This window comes from Falco peregrinus, chromosome 13 (genome assembly GCF_023634155.1).
Source record: "Falco peregrinus isolate bFalPer1 chromosome 13, bFalPer1.pri, whole genome shotgun sequence".
NCBI lineage: Eukaryota > Metazoa > Chordata > Aves > Falconiformes > Falconidae > Falco > Falco peregrinus.
In genome coordinates, this window is record NC_073733.1 from 24,368,460 (window position 1) to 24,374,599 (window position 6,140).

A 6,140-nucleotide genomic window follows, 5' to 3' on the forward strand; every position below is an offset into this window, starting at 1 on the left:
GTTTGGTGATTTTATCCTGCTCATTTTTGTGCCATCTGGCCACACTTGGTAGCAAGCCTTGCGAACCTGGGATCTGACTTGCCTGGAGAAATGCTCTTTGGATATTTCATGCTCCCTTTGGGTGGACGCACAAATTATTACTGACTTTACATGTCCAGGGCAAGAAACAGACTAATAAAAAAACCCAAACAAAATAGTAATGAAACTGAAGTAGTGTGAAAAATAGCAAGACCCTTGCATACCCAACAAAAAGGCCTGAGGATGTCTGCAAACCAAACCTCCCATTAGAAGCTGAGTTTCATTCCTGTTGACCTATACCAGATCCCCTGCCTGCATCCCATGGCACTACCAAAATCAGCTGGCTTAAAGCTCATTTATGTATGCCAGCATGAGCTTCAATCAATGAAGACTTTCTTGCCAACATGCCACCACAAACCTGAGACTCATTAGCCAGGACAGCAACAGATCAAGTGTCTCCCTCCAGGCAGGACACCCTGCCTGGCACTGTGCGGAACAGCTGCACAGTCCTGCAAGCCAGCATTGATGTCCCAGGAGGATGGTTCACAGCAAGGCCGATTTCCTCTTTTGCAGATGTCAACACACTACCCCAGTCTGTGTAACAGCCTTGCAATTGCACTCAACATTTCCTAATCCAGCTAGTTTTTCGGTACATTTGCAGCATGTAGCTCTGTGGCTTGCTCTAGGAAGAGGAAGAAAGGAGGCAGAGCAGCTGGGGCGATTACAGGCTGCCAATAAATACCGTCTCAGAGGCTTCTGCATACTGTTCCCTAAACCGCAAAATTTTCTTGGAAAACAACTTGAAAAAAAGTGGCTAAAATGAGTCACACGGTCCATTTGATTAGCATGCAGCAAGTTCTCCCACACTGTAGCTTCAAGTTCTGGTACTCTTTACCTGCCATGGAGTAAGGCATGAAGGATTAGCAGGTTTGTACTGGACACAGGCAGACTGGGGCTGGTTCTGCATTGGTGCTGCTCTGCACTGATTAACCCCTACAGGTTTAGCCAAGGCCATGTGAACACAGGGTTCGGTCCAATGGTCAGCATACCGTCACAGGATGCCAGGAGATTTTGCCTTGGGACAGTTTGTTGCACAAATATCTTCAAAGCCAACATACTCCTCTTGATGAAGTAATTAAAGCTACATGTTACCCAGTGAGGCCTGGTTCCAGTCGTCAGTGACTGTCTTTCATTTCAGTGTGCTCAGTCAACCCAGTTCTGCCATCAGTTTTGAAGCCACTTTATGAAGAGACGCAAATACAAATTATTCATACATCAAATTTAAAAATAACAAAACCCTCTCAGCTTCTCCTCTCAGGTGAAGAATGTCATTTACTCCTGTGCTGTTAACTGTTCTAAGTATCATTTTCAAATTATTTTCCTCCATCCCTGGGTCCTGGAGAGCTTACAGACTAAATCTCAAATGGCCAGTTGCTGCCAGGCTTTCATCTGAGCTGTCTCTGAACAGCAGTTGCTGAGTTACCCTGCAGCACGATGTCAGTGCCCCAGGCTCAAAAAGCCATCAGTGAATCCTTCAGCAGTCAGCTCTAAACACCACCCCTGGCAATTTGTCCAGATGTCGCTGAACTCTGACACTTCTCAGCATTACAGGTGCTGCTTGGGCAAAGCTGAGGGGTCCAGTGTGAGCCTAGCATGAATGCACACAAGGGAAACACAGTACAGAGAGGGTCTTTCACATGAGTGACCATCATGGAGTGAGGGGAGGAGGAAACAGGAGACAAGGAGCAGTCCTGAGCCTTATATCTGGAAGTACTCATGGTGCTGGGTTTTCCAGGGACCAAGATGGGGCAAGTGTTGCCACGGTTCCTCCCCTCCAGAAAATGGTTAATGAAGCCACAGCTTATCAATAGGCACTAAAAAAACCTACAATGATGCAGGAAAAAATTACAACTATTCCTTGAAGGCTGAGCTGTGCATGGAGGAACTCACTGGGGAGATCCTCCCGCAACCCTGGCCTTTAACACCTGCAGCTGGGCACTGGGGAGGAACCTCCTCAGCCAGCAAGCTAGGTCTGGGACATTGCATCCTCACCTCCAGTCTGCCTGCGGGCACAAGACTCCATCACTGGGCTGCCTGCTTGCCAGTTCCTTCAGCAAAATGCACACTCAGCTGAACCCCGCCTCACTGGCTAACCCGGGCTTTCAGTGGCGTGAACACCTTGTTTCGATTTCCGTTCCCTACCTCATTCAGAGGAGAAAAAAACAAATCAACATACCACTTGGTCGTCCCAGTTCTGCTGTTAGTGATCTCTCCCTCCCTTCCTGCCCCTTTTCAGGCGGGCACACAGCGGTGAGAGTCAGAGGCTGGACTCCAGCAAACGGAGGATGTTTCTGTTTGCGGTTGATTATGCATTTGTCACTTTTATTTTAGACCTCTGGTTAAGAAAAAAAAAGAGAGTGAGAGAAAAAGAAAGACACAAACCAGAAAGCTCAAAGCTGTTTTCCAGATGGACAGTGAAAGATAAGAAAATCCTACTAACTGCCACAGCCACTGAATGACCCAAAAGACATCCTGTACAGCACACACTATTAATAATAATAGTATACAATGAATAATAGTAGTGCTAATACTGTAATTCTAAAGCAGTAAAATAGCACCAGCTAGCTTGGATTCATTCTTCTTTCATCTTAATTAGCACATTCAGATGTTTATACGAGTGGAAGAAAATCAGACTTCCTTTTGTTTTCCCCAAGTCTGCCATCCCCATTCTGCCAAGACCAGTTCTCCGTTCACAGGTGCCGAGCAAGAATCACAACCTTGCCTAGATGTTTTGCCTCAATATAAACTCATATTACAGCCATCTATCTCCTTAATTCCAGCACATCATTGAAAAATAAAGCCACATTTTCCCATATTTACTCCCTCAAAGGACTATCTCTTCTTTTGCAGTAATCTTGTTATGTGGCCAGGCAAAAAGTAAAGTCTTACTCTGGGTGTCAAAGATCGATAAACTTTATCACTTAAAGAAATTAGGAGCTATGGAGCTGCACTTATTCACTGCTGATGTCAATACAGTTACTCCATACCCATTATCCCTGAGAACAGAATCCAGCCCTGGAATATTAGAAAGACAGTCACAGATTTACTTCTTTTTTTTTAACATCAAACATTTTTAACAGGCCTTTAAGTTGTCAGACAGGATTGTGTTGATTCTTTTTTACAGACAAGGAAGGCAGAGAGCGAGGGTGCTTCTTAATTGTTGTCTTTTACTGAACATGCTAAATTACTTCTCTCTGCATATCACTTCTGGAAACCTCACATTAGCCAAGTTTCTCTGTTGCCCGTTTCTGGAGATTTTATTAAATTAACATCCTGGGTACAAAGCACTGCCAATTGCTACCTGGCAGAGCAAGCAAAGGCCTGTGCTAAACTCACACACTCCTGCTCTGCAACTACCGTCTCTGAGCTACAGCAGGCTCTCTCCTGCATGGGGATGCATCAGGAAAACTGCTTTGTAGGGTGGTCTTCTGAGGTGGTGGTCTCAGCCTGCTCCCTTCGCACTGCTCAAGGGGCTGGCACATTCAATTGGCAAAGTCAGGGAGGAAAAACACATCAGGCCTTTTAAGCTCAGAGATACTGCTTCTGAAAGGCTCCCAAGTCACAGATAACTGGAAACTGGGACTGCACTAGAGAGATACCAGTTGCCCTGTTCTTCCATCCTTCCCTGGGCATCTGCCGCTGGTGAACCCCAAGCGATAGGGTGTTGGGTTGGCTGGCCCCTTGTCTGACCCTAGGCAGATATTCTGCTCTTCAGTTAAGCCTCAGAAACAACTGCAGAAACAACGTGGGACCCCCAGCACCAGGCACACCTATAGTACCAAAATGGTGTGTTTATCAGACCCATGCTTCTGCGGGCAGCCACCACAGCATCACCGAGATGTTAGCATTTGCCATTCTCTGACCCTTTGCTTGGGCTTCTGGGAGAAGGCAGAAGGGCAGCTTATCACTCACCCCACTTTTAGGACACAGAGGGAATTTCAACACCACTGCCTTGCTTGCAGAGTCATTCTCATAGGGAAGTATGTGACCACCGGGCTCCAGCTCAGAGCTAAGCATGCTGTGTTGCTCAACAGTGACAGTTGGGTTTACATCAGCCATCACCCTCTGTGGCAATGAAGTGCTTCCCCACGACCAGAGCTGCCCTTCAGCTGCAGAAACCATCATAACAGAACAAAAGGGGGGTTTTCTGGACAACACACATCTGTCTCTCTCAGCCCGTGGAGGTATTACACTGCTGAGCCTCCCTGTCACCATTGCACCAAACCTCTCCTGTTTGCACACAGATGATCTTTGTGGCCATTGTCCCCAAACCGCACTCTCACAGCAGGATCACCTGTTTCATCAGACCCCTTCCCAGTGGGAACAAGAAAAGGCCAAACACAGTTGTGTGGGTTGGTACAATTGCCAACAAGTTTTGTAAAAGTGGGAGCCCTGTTTTTCGTAAGCATTGCCTTGACTGCACAATGATTCTCACCCTTCCCTGAAGGAAAACTACACTTTGAAAGAAGATCACAGTCCTCATAGCCTGGGCAGCTCTTTCTCTTCTTCTGAGGCTGTTAAGAGAGTAGTCATTAAACCATATGCCTCCACACTATAGCTGAACTGGGATGGACCCACCAAACAGACCAGAGTATCTCCAACACCCAGTATCTCTTTCCAGCACGTCCTCCCTCTTGTGATGGAGCTTTTGAGACATTCCAGGGTACCTTCCAGCCCAGTGAAATTCCATCAGCACACCTCTTCCCACTACAGTGCCATACTGCCTGAGGCGGTGAGGCGGGCTGGAATGCAGCATGTAGTAATTGGGGATTTCTCCTCCTTGCCCAGAGCAGCTGAGTTGCTTGACATCCCTTATTCAGGTATGAATCAGAGACTCCTTCAGGCAAGAGCATGGAAAAATAAGGGAAGAATTTTTAATGAACCTGGTGGCTTAATCTTATCCCAGGATGTGAGTGCTAATAGGCTTTGAAAACCCTCAGTCTGAAGAGTTCAAATATATAAACAACTGTCTCTTTTCAAAGCAGTTTATGGAACATGCACAAATCCAACAAGGCACATAAAAATTGTATTTTAAGCAGCACCCCAGCCTTATCCAGACAGCGAACTTACACCCGGCACCAAGAGAGACAAGAAATTGCCCATCAGAGCGTGCTGCCTGAGCAGGGTGTCAGTGCCGGGCACCGATGCCCCAGCCAAGCGCGGTGCCATGCCGGTGGGCAGCAGTGCCAGCCAGCTCCAGGCTGCCCGCGCCGCTGCACCTGGCCTTGATGCTCCCATGGCTTCCTGTACAGGCTGCATAAATATAAATATTGAATCTTAAAACTGGAGCAGACAGGGTAAATTTTAGGCAGTGTAATTCTTCTAAGCAGGTAAATTCCTGGCCTGCTGGGTAGATTTGCACGATGTGGTGTTCTCAGGCAAGGGCAGAGCTGCCCAGGCTGCGCTGTTTGGGGGAACCTCAACACCGAGTTCAGCAGGGCCCCGAGTATTTAAGCACCGCTCTGCTGTGCAGTGCTTCTGTGCGCTATATTAAGGTTTTGCTGAAGGATTTGCAACTTTCTGGTAGACACAAAGCCAAATTTAGAGTGACTGATGTGAGGAAGGGGAAAGAATCGTGGTCAGGCACATGCTGTGCCCCCAGGCACTGCTCCAGCTGCTCGGGCCTGGCCCCTGCAAGGACAGGATTAGCCTTGGTCTGGGGGTGCAGGGGGGCAGCCTGCTGCGGCACCATGGCTGTCACCGCTGCACCACACATGGGGCCCTCAGCAGCCTCGCTTCGGCTGCCACCTGTCCCTGGAGGAGCCAGCGGGACCCCGCGGCCAGAGCCCACACACGGGCCCAGCCCGGGGAGGCGGCCAGCCCTGCCCCGAGCCCCCCAAGAGCCGCGGAGGGGTGCCCAGGGAGAGCGCGGTCCCGGCGGGCTGGAGGACGGGCCCGCGGGGAGCAGCCCCTGCCCGGGCCCGCAACCTCGGCCTCGCCGGGCACCGCCGCCGCGTAGCGGGGGCCACAGCTTCCCCCGGTCCCGGGGCCGGGCCGGGCTCGCCCCCCGCTGCCAAACCGCGGCCCGGCGCCGCCGGGCCCGGCGGGCACCGACGGCCGCG